The 12,539-nt window shown below is 54.6% G+C and overlaps 1 protein-coding gene across 4 annotated transcripts in view; it reads left to right on the top strand.

Annotated features, from left to right (window-relative positions):
• ZNF423 (zinc finger protein 423) overlaps positions 1–12,539 on the top strand; it is a 333,481-nt gene that overhangs the window by 159,563 nt on the left and 161,379 nt on the right. The window contains exon 1 of one of the 4 annotated variants that reach the window (XM_023245564.2): positions 10,273–10,596. The exons of the other annotated variants lie outside the window; for them this stretch is intronic. The gene's annotated coding sequence lies outside the window, so the exon portion shown is untranslated. Of the gene's footprint in view, positions 1–10,272; positions 10,597–12,539 lie in introns of those variants that run through there. 4 annotated transcript variants of the gene reach the window in all.

Raw genomic sequence — 12,539 nt, 5'->3', positions numbered from 1 at the left:
CGATGCCCAGGGCCCTCTCCTGCCAGCTACTGGTGGTTAAAGATGTCCAGATCTGGGAAGGGGAGTTTTCTGGTTACATGCACCAGTGCACATCACAGGTGCACACGCACCTGCACATGTATGTGTGTCCCTCTTAGTGCCTGGCGGAGCTCCACAGCATAGGTGGAAGGACAAGAGGTCAACCCCGTTCCCAGTGCACCTGCATTTCCTGTTCCCTGGGGAATTCAGTCTGTTCTGTGGATCCAGTGAGCATACGACATTGGGCCAGGGGCCAGAGCTGTGCTGTTCCCGTTTGCTGACTGCATCAATAATCAATTGATTCATTTGTTAAGTCATTAATTCCCTTGTGCTGCAAGTGTTTATTTACTAATCTTGGCTGATGTTCAGAGCTGGAGGGCCAAAGTAGCTGGAGAAGACTGCCTGGAGGAGGGTGCACTGTGGTGTGTGTGAGTGTGTGCATGCACATGTCCATGGGCATATGTGTCACACACCTGCACACAGATTTGTGTGGAACACTCGTGTATGTGTGCATGAACACGTGTGTGCACTGTAGGATCGCCCGAGCATACCCTTGGTGCCAGGAGCAACAGCTTTGGAAACCTCCCTTGCCTGTGTGGATCCCGGGCAGGAGGAGAGAAGCTGCTGTTGGTAGAGCCGATTTTGTAGCTTGGCTTCATGTGAGTGTGAGCACTTGGGTGTGTTTTAATTAACTAGAACATTTGCCTGGAAATGAGCAGCGGCGGCGGCAGGCTCAAAGGCAGCTGGAGGGGGGCGGGGCGGTGGCAGCCGTGGTGGCGGAGGCCGTGGCAGCCAGGCTCCTGAGTTTCCATGGGCCCGGTCTGGGCTGATGGTACCGTGGAGTGGTGGGGCGGCAGGCCCGGCAGGCAGGGCATCCTGGGAGTGGCTCAACTCTGTAGAATTCCCAACACTCTTCCTCTCCTAGGCAAAGGTGGCCAGGGTAATGGTTGCAGCACATGGGTGGGAGCGTGCAACTCCTGACATGCATCCATGCAGGCTTTGGACCCCTGAACCACTCAAGCTTGGCTGACTGACCTCTATTCTACCCCAGCACCTGGCATATAATGGGGCCTCTGTATATGTTTGTTGCATGGATGAATCAACAGATGATAGAGGAGACCAAGGCTCAGAGAGGTTAAGTGATGTCTCCAGAGTCTCACAGCATGCTGGTAGACTAGTTGGAAGTTTTGATTTTGTTCCTGGTACTCTCTCCACAACCCTGTGATGCTGGTGTGAAGAAATGCATTGCATCATTTTGGGAGCAGACGAATACACACCACAGGTGTTGGGCCTCACCCTCCACTTTCAGTGCTTTTCCAGTTGTCTACCCACCATCCTGTCCCACTGGGTGGTGGGAAAGATGGTCTTGCCAGGGCTTCTTGGGGTGGTAGAGAGGGGTGGGGGGAAGGAGGTGATGAAGGATGGGAAGGGTTGGGGCTGTCCCTTCCCAAGACCCCTTGGCCACCAGGAGCTCACAGGTTGGAGTTATTACAGAAAACCTCTCAAGTGCTGGACTTCCTCTCCGGAGCACCCCTGCCAGGCCCTCCAGTCTGTTCCAAGGCTGGGAGTGCCACCCATTGCTACAGTCCACCCCTTAGCTCCTCTGGAGGGGGGTTGCTGCAGTGGCTTCCTCACTGGGCCTCTGGCCTTTGCTTTTTTTTCGTCCCATTTCACTGAAAGGCTCCTGCCTGGTTATTTTGCTGAAATACAGCTGTGTTCACATCTCTCTCCTAGTGATTCAGGGGGTGGGCTCTGGGGCCGCACTGCGTGGGGTCAGGTGTAGTCTGGGTCCCTTACTGGTTTCATGATTCCAGCAGAGTGATGTCACATCTGGGAGCCTCATTCTCCTTACTCATAAAGTGGATAACGTACGTGTACGTGTCAGCTGCAGTTTGTCATTTACACATGGCCAGAATCACAGACTCTCGTGGAGGCATAAACTGGGCTACCAGTCACCCAAGAACACTCTATGCATCGTGCACACAAACACTAGAAGTCCCTAGGCATGCCGAGACCCTTGCAGTGGGAGAGGCCAATGGAACATAAATGGTGGAAGGAAAAGCAAAGTTCTTTCCTCATTTCATACTCCTCCCGGACACCTGCTCATGGAGGGAAATACCAGGGAATCACAGACATTATTTAAACAGCCATTTCTCCATCTTTTGCTGAACGAATAGCTAAATTCGCATAAGTTAAAAGTGCACATAATGGAACTCCCATTGTATCCACATTTACCTATTATCTATCAACTGGAAAAATTTCCATTAACATGTTAGCTGCCTTTTCTTGCCTTTGCTCTTGCTATTTCCTCTGCCCAGAACGCTCTCTCTACCCTCTCCTTGACCTTTAATTTTTTACCGTAAATGAAGACCTAACACAAGATGTATCTGCCTCTTGGTGTCCCACATAGGCCACCCACAACTGGGCATTCTGGACCTGATGAGGACCCTTTTGTGGTCCCACCATAGTCTGCCTTGGTTTGTGCATTTTTCTTATTCTCCTCCAGAGAATAAACCCTGGATGTAGAGTTCTGGGTTCCTCCTTGGCCACACACAGTGCCCAGAACTTGGTGAGCCCTCACCGGTGTTAGTGTAGGATTTGCAGCAAAGGTAGGAAGCAGAGCTCGTGCATGCGTGCATGGTGTGCGTGGGCATGTATGTGTGCACACACGTGTACCCACGTTTGGAGCGGTTGACCTGATGCTTCTGTCTTATTGGGTTTCTGAAGAAAGGCGCCTGCTTCAAGTTCTAATTAGAAATCAGAGCAGTGACAGCATGGGCCAGCACTGCAGCTGGACGTTTTTCTCAATGCTGGACTTCTCCTTAACAAGGTCATGGTCCAGGGTGATGTCTGGTAGGGCTGGACGCTGCTGCTCTGGCTGGTGGGAGTGTCTTAATGCCTATGAAGTTATTGGTATGATTGTTTGGTAGTGAAGCATCAGGATTTTGCCCATGCCACAGTCTTTCCCTGCAGTTAAGAGAACCCGCCGAGGAAGGGACGTTAGGGATGACCAGGAGTACGTCCGAAGAGTTGTGGGGTTCCCACATCTTTTGGACAGGATGGGGTCCCAGCCCTCCGGGAGTCCTGCTGGAAACCCCTGGCCTCCGTCAGATGGGATTACCTGTGCCTGTTCTCCCAGACTGGGGATGTGCCGAGCGTATTTGTTGTAGGTAAAATAATCTGTGCAGACCGTGTCAGGTGGGGAGTAATTACCTGGGCATCAGGGCGGAGCAGGGAGCCTCACCTGCTGGTGGAAATCCACCCCTGGGCTTCTGGGCTCCTGAAAGGGCCCAGGCAGGTGTGGGGACGCCACCTGGGTCTGTGTGGGTCTGAAGGGCGCCTCCTGGCGGGGATTGGCCTGAACACCGCACATGTGGCGGTGTGGGCTGTGGACGCTGTGGGGTCAGGCACAGATGCTTGAGTGTTTCTTCAGGAAGCTCTTAAACTGCGGTTCAGTACTTTGGGCAACTACAGGACACTCTTGGGCGAGCGCACAGTCCCTCAGGCCATGGGGCCCCCATAGTCGTGCTGTGTGACTGCAGGGAAAGTACTTCTTAACTTCCTCCCCTGTGCGGTCACTGGGAAGATTAAAGAGACAGTGTAGTTCCGTATATCCCTTATTGACAGTCCTCAATTTCAGAAAGCCTGAAATCTGAAATTTGTTTTCTTTTTGGTAGCTCATTTGGCAGCAAAATATGACCTGGCTGATGTGAAGCTATTTATAGCCTTTATTTAAGTTACGTTGGTGAATATCTGTGTTTGCTGCTGACATCAGTATGCTTCATTGCTTCTGAGGTGCTCCCAGAGACTCAGGAAATCCACTGTATTACCTTTCTAGAAGCTGAAAAAGCCTGAATTCTGGAACATATTTGGCTTTGAGGTTTTAGGGCAGGGGTCGTGGACTGGCAAACGCAAGGCGTCTGGGGAGACTCACACGGTCATGCGCGGTAGACATTAGGTGGAGATGCCCCCTCTGACCCCACCGAGCTGCCTTTTCCTTCCTTCCTGTCTCTCGGCTATGCAGGGTGGGGCCCTTCATTTGCCTTTAAGCTGTCCCAGGAAGCGCGTGCATGTGTGCGTATCCACGGTCTCATTCCTCCTGGGCAGGACGTGGGGTGCCTCATAGCAGGTTGATTTGTACTTGGGACATGGAGGAAGGGCCAATGCCTGGCCGGGCCCTGGGGGTTGACCTTGGAATTCGATGCCCGTGGTTTTTGTCTGCTTCAGACGTGGTTGCTGCCAAGCCTGTCCTGCCTTTCCAGGGGGCAGGCATCCTTGTGTTGGAGGGGCACCACCCAGTGCATGCTGACACCATTTCTCTGCTCCCCTTGGGTGGCTGGGTCCAGCTAGCGAGGGATGCTTGGCTTTCCTGGTCATGGGAATCCTGTTGGCTCCGACACAAACTTCCAGAGGGGCTGTGGGGTGTAGAACCACATCTGCCTGCAAAGGAAGGCAATTAGGAAAATCGGAGGTGAGCCTCCCTTTATTTATATATTTATTTTTGACCCCCTGCCCCCCAATAAGACATCTCTTTTGAAATGTTTGCCTCCCAGTGTTTCTGGCCTGACCCCTAAGGGAGCTGGACACTCTCTTTTGGGCAAAGACTCTGTTCATGTCCTCTAGGAGCAATTTTGTTCATACCACACCGACTTTTTAAAAAGATGCTTTAAATGTCTTGCCTCAAGCCAGCATTTCAGCTAGCTGTACTTCATCTTTTCTGTTTGGGTTGTAAAACTCCGCAATTAGGAAAATCCCTGCCTCAGATTAATTGTAGCCTCTGTTGGCTCAGAGTGAGGCAGTGTGCCATTTCACTCTGTTTCCCAGCATTTGGGGCAGAGGGAGTTGGAGCACTTGGGGAAACTGGGTCCTGGACAGAGGAAGTCCCTTGTTGGGGACGGCATAGGGGCAGAAGTGAGCCGGGACTGGAAATCAGGGCGCCTGACTCTGTGTCCCTGTGCCTCCCACAGGCCTCGGAAGGAGCCTGTCTGCGGGCACTCGGACAGGTGGGGACAGCCCTTGGTGGCCTGTGAAATGGGCAGATCCCCCCTCTCACCCTTCCTGGGCCATGGCACTGAGGGGTCTGATGCCTCGCGGGGCCAACTGCTGGAGCTTGACAAGCACAGACACAGTCCACTTTCTTTTCGAGCAATCATTTTCTCCCTGGCTGTGATCCGTGAGCGTCTGCACTGGTGTTTTGTAAAAGCAAGACGTCAGCCAGTCGATGACACCTACTATGCGCCGTGAGCCATGTCGGGTGGCCACTCCTCTCTGTGCTGGAGAGAAAGGAGGTCGCTGCCCAGTGGCAGCAGCCGCTGCCTGCATTCTGGGGTTCCCGCCGTGGCGGGTGGGGGCTCACCCAGCTCCAGGGTGAGCCTCTTTTCTTCTTGTGGCCACTGCCCGGATTTAGGGGAGAAGGCGGGTCGAGCTTGCCCTTGGTATCTCCTCCACTTCCTACCCAGTTGTGCCCAGTCAGCCTGCCTGTGGCCAGGGCACCTTGCATTTACAGAGCATTTCACAGCCACACCCTCCCCTGACCCTCACTGCTGCCCCAGTGAGTGGAAACTGAGGCTCAGAGCAGGAGCGAGGCTGGATAGGGCCACGTGGCCTAGGAGCAGGCCAGCAAGACCAGCCAGGCTTCTGTGTGTGGGGTGACATGGCCAGGGTGGGGGGCGACAACACCACCACTGATTCCTTCTGTGATTCTCTTCTGAATCCTTCTAGTAAGAGTGAAGTTTGGGGCTCTCTGAGGGGTTTCCAGGTCCAGCTCCTGCCTCCTGGGCCCAGACACTGTAAGGAAGGTTCTGCACCCTCTTAGGTCTGCCTGGCCACTTCACATGCTCTGAGCTGCCCCATCAGCTGCCTGCTGGGCTGGTTCAGGGACAGCTGAGTGGAGTGTGAGCCTACAAGGAGTCTATCGAGGCAACCATCCTCCTGAGTCTGAGAGAAGAAGGAATTCTGCCCACTGGGTGTGATGGCCTGGGCCTCTAGGGAAGCCTATGGGGGAGATGAGGTAGATTTGAGAGCATTCTTCACTTTTCCTGCCCTATTCCCCGTGCTTACTGAGGGCTCCCATTTGGGGAGCTGGGGCAGGCAGTGAGCTAAATACTTCCCAGGCATCGTCCCCTTCAACCCTCAAGTCCGGGAGGGAGGCATCCATTGTTACTGTCTTCATTTTACAGTTGAGGTTTGTGGCTCAGAGAGGGGAGGTTACTTTCCCTAGGTCACACAGCACGTAGGTGACAGGGTCGAGATTCAATCCAAGTCCATGCATTTAACCTCCACTGCCTATGCTTCTTTCCTCCTGTGGCCTAGTGCTTGTTGGGGGCACGGCTGGGGGAACCTGCAGGATGTGGGATCTGCAGACATTGATGAGCTAGCAAAGGAGCTGTTTCCCCAGGTCCCCCTGCCCATACCAAGGCTACCTCAGGTGACTCTGAGTCTCCTGCCACTTGACTCAGTCTTGGCTGGCCTGCCAGCCTGGGAGGACTCAGAAATCGCAGACTCTGTTCCCATTGAGAGCTGGCCCGAAGGCTGTGGCCCCTGGAGCCATCCACACCTACCACTTGTGGACCTCGGTTTCCAAGTCTGAAATGGAAATGAGTCCCTGCCTACCGCCTCCCCAGCACTGAGGTGTGGGGTATTAAGGCCTTTGAGAGCCACTGTGTGGGAAAGGGTCTGGGTCTCCTCCTGGGTCTGGGTTGGGTGGTCTGTGGCTCTTGTACCCCTGGGAGCCAGAGGGAAGCTGCTGGCCCCTGTGCACCGTAAGAGTTCCTTGGGTGGGATTTCCTCCTGCTCCCCAGTCCCAGCCCCGAGCAGGAGTCCTGCCAGAGGAAAGCTTGCAGTTTGCAGAGCAGGCTGGGCAACGCAGTTGGCCAGGGCACGAGTGTGCAGCTTCGCGCCCAGCAGGCTCCGTTGCCAGCCTGCTCGCCCACTTGCCCCCTACCCCCCATCCCACCCACCCCCCGCCGCGACACCAGCCTCGGCTTCTCAGCCCCCTCAGCCTCAGTCTCCATGTCTGTGGCTTGGGAATAATAACTGCACTCAGCCAGGGTGTTGCTGTGAAAATCAGATAGAGAAGGCGTTTGGAAAATGTTGTCAGACTGGGTCAGAAACCTTCTGGACGTTCCCATCATCCTGGTCGGTTGCTCCTCACACCCTGCTTGCTTTCTTTTCTTTTCTTTTCTTTTCTTTTCTTTTCTTTTCTTTTCTTTTCTTTTCTTTTTTTTTTTTTCTTTTCTTTTCTTTTCTTTTTTCTTTTCTTTTCTTTTTTCTTTTCCTTTCCTTTCCTTTCCTTTCCTTTCCTTTCCTTTCCTTTCCTTTCCTTTCCTTTCCTTTCCTTTCCTTTCTTTCTTTCCTTCCTTCCTTCCTTCCTTCCTTCCTTCCTTCCTTCCTTCCTTCCTTTCTTTCTTTCTTTCTTTCTTTCTTTTCTTTCTTTCTTTCTTTCTTTCTTTCTTTCTTTCTTTCTTTCTTTCTTTCTTTCTTTCTTTCATTTTTCAGTTCCCCTTCTTCACATTGGGGATTAGGATTGGGTAAGAAATTGAAAGCTACCGAACAACTGGCTGTCATCTGGTTGTGTCACCGATCCTGTGTGTGTGTGACCGTCCTTCTGGGCCCCTGTGTCCGCACATACAAAAGGAACCAGCACAAACTTTTACGCAGCCTGCATCTCTAATCAACGCGACCGTTCTGCGAGGCTGCCATCGTTTCCCATTTTACAGAAGGGGAGGCGAGGTCTCCGAGCTGGTGAGGGCTAGAGCCAAGACTTGAATCCGGCCTGCCTTGTTTCCCCGTGGGACTGGGCACCTAGGGCTTGGACACACTGCAGGTGGGCTGACTGGGAAGGGAAGGTGAACCCAGCACTGGTAGTGGAGCCCGGGAGCGGCCGCTGGCTCGTGCTCACCGTGGCCTCGTGTACCCCCGTGCCTTTTTTCCCCGTTGCCCCCCGCTCCCCTTCCGTGGCCTTTTGCTCCCCCCTCCTCAGTTGCCCTAATGACTTAGCCCAGGTGGCAAGTTGCGTGGAAAAAGTACTCCAGGGAAATAAGAGTCCTTGCTACCAGCCTGGGCCTCAGGTGTGTGCACAGCGGCGCTCCCTGGGGGTCTGGCGAGCTGCGCCTCCCCCACCTCCAGCTGTTAGGCAGGAACTGCAGAGCTGTGTGTATTGTGTGCCTGCGTGTGGTGGAGGTAACTGTGCCTGTATGTGACTCTGCGTGCGTGCAACTGTGCGTGTGTAACTATGCGTATGTAACTGCGTGTGACCGTGTGACCGTGTGCAGAACGGCGCGTGTGTGTAATTCCGTGTGTGGTATAAGCACGGTGTGTGCGGGCGTCTGTGCGTGTGTGTTTATGCGTGGGTTGGAGGCTGGCGGTGGTGGGCGAGGGGGAGGGGTCGATGGTGTGGGGCTTGGGGCAGGGGCCGCAGCAGTGGATGGGGAGGGGATGCTGGCGTTACCCTCTTTGCCGGTTAAAACAGTCTTTGTAGAACAGAGTTCCACACATGTTTAGATAATTAGAACAAAAGCCAAAAGAACAATTCCATTCAAAGGGATGAAGCTGGGAGGTGGGGGCCCACCAGGATCTGGGGGTCGAGTTCTGGGTCCCCAGCTCTCCGCGGCCTTCACTGCGTTTTGATCGCGCTATTTAGAAAATCCCTTTGTTGTAGGATAAACTGACATTGGCTGGCGAGTTTCTGCTGTGAAGTTCGCTATGTTCCGGGGCCCACTCGGGACAGCCAGGCCATGAGGAGCTGATTAAATGAGCTAATTTTCATTTGTTCAGCGGTTACAGATGCAGAGGCCTTTCCATGCCCTTTTCCTGAGGTTTTATTTATTTATTAAATTTTTTTTTTTCTGGAAAGAAAAAGACCTTCAGGACTCCCTTTTCTCTTTCCATCCCCCCCCCCCTTTTAAAAATAAACATATGAAACATTTTTAACAAGAACTTTGGCTGGGAAAGCCATGCTCCACTATGGGCGTAGTGGCTAGAGGTGCCATTGGGGGGCTCCCCGAGTCTGTGAGCTGGGGCGGGGCTCAGGCCGCCCACCTTTGCTGAGAGTGAGGAGCTGGCTGAGGGGCAGAGGTTTGATGGAAGCGACCACAGACTTCAGTCCCACCTCGGGCCTTTGCACATGCTGTGCTGCTACTTGAGCCTCTCTTTGCATCCCTGCTTCCTTCCCTTGGCTGATTCTCCAGCTCCCTTGTTCTAGGAAGCCCCGTTCCCTCACGGGACTTCTCTAGTCGTAGCAAGGATCACAGATTGTAGGACCTCTGCCTCCTGCACGAAGCCTGTGGGGCAAGAGCTGTGCCTGCCTATTCGCCTTGCATCCCAAGCTCTGAAGTGCCTGGTGGGTCAGAAGCTCATCACCAACTTCTGTCGAATAACCTAACCAGCGATCGAATGAATGACTGAATGAGTGAGTGAATGGGTAGATGGCATTTACAATCACTGAAGTCTGCTAGACCCCAAGCTCTTGATGTCAGGGCCCAGGGGTCCCACTGATCCCTGACGGTCAGCCGTAGCCGTGGGGTCCCGGGCCACCTCCTCACCCCCCGATCTCTCTTCCTCACTCATGTGCAGTGAGGATTCAGCGTTGAGGGCTGGATCCCCAAAATGAATGTCGTGGGAGCTGGGGACTCATGCTTGCCTGGCCCATTGTGAGCCTGAGCCCCAGGCCCGGGACACAGCTCAGCTCAAGGCTGCTGGAAACCTGAGTGAAGGCCCCACGGAGGGAAGCAGAGCGGGGTAATTGCTCCGGGAGTTGACTTTTTACAGCACTCACAGGCAAGCAGGCCTTGGGGGCCAGTGTGCCAACAATGAAGGGTGTTCAGAGCACAGAACAGGAGGGCCTGTGTGGGTGCCTCCAGCTGTCACCCCCTAATCTTTCCTAAGCTGCCTGACCCCCTCCCTGCCCTTTCATTTTTAACACCATCTTTTGCTGGGTTGGGGCACCTTTGAGCGAGCAGCGGGGTTTCCCCTGGAGCTGTGCAGTGGCTGTGGTCCGGCCAGTTTCCGAGGCCTGGTTTCCATTTGCTGAGAGCTCCTTCCCGCAGACGGCACCCCACCCACCCCACCCAGGGGCCCCTGAGGGGCTGTCCCCCACCCTGTCCTGGCAACCCCTGAGCGTCTCTCTGTGTTCCTTCTTTAACCCCGACCTCAGGGACAGGCATGGGAGCGGTGCTGTCCCGGGCCCCCCTCTCTGCAAGAATTCTGGAGCTGGCGGCGGGGGGTGGGAGGTGGGGAGCCAGAGCTTCCCGGCGCCCCTGGGGCCTGGGGCCCTCAACTGGGTCAACATCTGGCTGAGTGGCCGAGCCTTTGGCCTCCTCTGCCTCCTCCTCCCCACCCTCCCCGAGGCCCTTCCTCTCCCCACTTGCTGGAGGCTCCGCCAAGCACCGCGGCTGGAGCAGCACACTTTCGACCCATCCTTTCCCGGCTGAGGCCGAGGGTGGGGATGTGTCCTGGGGCTGAGGTCACCAGTGGGGCAGCGGGAAGCGCCTCTCTAGCCTCAGCTGCCCTGCCGCTGGGTGCCGGGAACAAGGGCATCCACCAACTTGTCCTGGGGTGCCCTGGTGAGCAGGGGGAGAGGTAAGCGGAGGGGTGGGGTTGGAGGGGAAGAATGAATAAAACAGGCCAGTTGGTGTCTGTACTGACCGCCAAGAGTCCCATTAGAGGCTCCAGCTCGCTGGGAAGCGGAATGTTCGCTCAGAGTGGAATCTAATCCAGAAGGAAGGAAACTTTTCCTGGAGTGGACGACGAAAAGTGAGGGCCTAGGAGGCATCGGTGGTGGTGTGTCAGATCCGAGTCGGGCCCTGCATCGTCAGGGGCCGGGGGCTCCTCCAGGAGCACCCTGAGTTCTGGGTCTGGCGTGGCTTTCTTTTCGTTCCCCTGCCCTTCTCTCCCTGCCCCACCCGGTGGCCTCCTGGCCTCTCTGTCTCCTGTGTGGAGGCCTGGCTTGGGTCTGTCTCTGATGATGGTCGGTGTGTCCCTTGGGCTGGTGTAACCCTGAGCGCCTGCTGGCCCCTAGGTGCCTAGGCTCTCCCCGCCTTCCCTCCCCCCTCCGCCCACGTCTGCCCCTCTTCTCCCGCCATGTGGTTTCTAGCCAGGAGCCGGGAGGCTGCCGGAGTGCTGGCTTCTGGGCCCGACCTTGCCACCCACAAAGCCAGCATGGCCCCGAGCCATCACCTCCCAGGCTCTGGTCTCCTCTCCAACACAGAGATAACATGCCAAGAGCACAGGGAGACAAGTCTCCGGACTATTGATCAGCAGACCAGGATTCCTGATGGATTCCATGGGGGCCCGTGGGGTGGGGGGACTGGGTGGTAAGTGGGTGTTTGTCGTGGCCAACCACTTGTTCTCCTGGGGAAGGAACTGGTGAGTTTCTTTCTGTTTATGTCGTAACCAAGCTACCGAGGTGGCAAACTTGGGTTCTGCAATTACACAGCGTTTCAGAAGCAAATTGATAGGATAACGTGTTATTATTGGCTACTGGGTTAATAGCTATTTTGGCAGGAGTACCAATCCTGCGTGGCGTTGCTGGCGCGGGTGTGAGGATGGCGCCATGGGGTAGAGGAGAATGGTTGGTGTGTTTTGCACAGAGCGGCAGACTGGGGAGGACCCCAGGGGCAGTGCCTTCTTGGAGGATGCTCAGCCCCAAGTAGCCGTTGCCGAAAGAAACCAGGATCAGAGAGGTTGAGAGACCGGCATCAGGTCACACAGTGAGTCAATGTGGGGTTGGACTTTAGGTCCCTGTGGGAATGAGTAGCTCAGCCCGTGGTCTCTGAGGGCAGGACAAGTGCCTTCAGTCTCAGCCTCGTGTTGGCATCTCAGAGAATGGAGATTTGGAGTGTACCCAAGTTAGCCTCCTCCAGCTTCTGGGCTTTTGCACCTGCTAGTCCCCTTGCCTGCAATGCTTTTCCTCCAGATTTCACCCTGGCTTGCTTCCTTGCTTGCTCCAGGTCTCTGCTCAAGTATCACCTTGTCGCCTGTCTAGAGTGGCACCTCACCCATCCCGCTCCACATTTCTTCATTGTGCCACTTGACTTATTATAGATGATTTATTGCTTTATTACCAGTCTTCTCTCATCACACCATAGGCTCTCTGAGGGCAAGGACTTTGTCATGCTTCCAGCCTGGAACAGGGCTGGTTAGAATGGGCACTTGGTAGTATTTATTGAAGGAATTAAGCAAATGTAAATTGCAATGTCATTTAAAAAAATGGCCACCATGTAACAGATGACTGTTTCTCTCTCCTCTTGGAGGACAGTGGGTATTGGAGAATCCTGTTATTCCTGTCCCTAAGAGGCGGTCAGCAGGTCCTCCCTTAGGACTTACGTTGACATTCTTTCTTCTTGCTAAGGAAGCTGAGGAGGGAATGAGTTCCCCACCAAGGGGACAGACCTTGTTGCAGAGGGATTTAAGTACTGGTTTCAGCGTGGATTGTGTCCCCTTGGAGGCTTTTCTATTTTGGGGTTTTGTGATGGGCTCAGTGGTAAGATGTGGGTTCGGCTCTCTCTGTCACATGTTTGTCC

Source organism: Felis catus, chromosome E2, assembly GCF_018350175.1.
Source record: "Felis catus isolate Fca126 chromosome E2, F.catus_Fca126_mat1.0, whole genome shotgun sequence".
NCBI classification, from domain to species: domain Eukaryota; kingdom Metazoa; phylum Chordata; class Mammalia; order Carnivora; family Felidae; genus Felis; species Felis catus.
The sequence above is the reverse complement of the archived record's forward strand: the minus strand, read 5'-3'. Positions and strand labels throughout refer to the sequence as shown.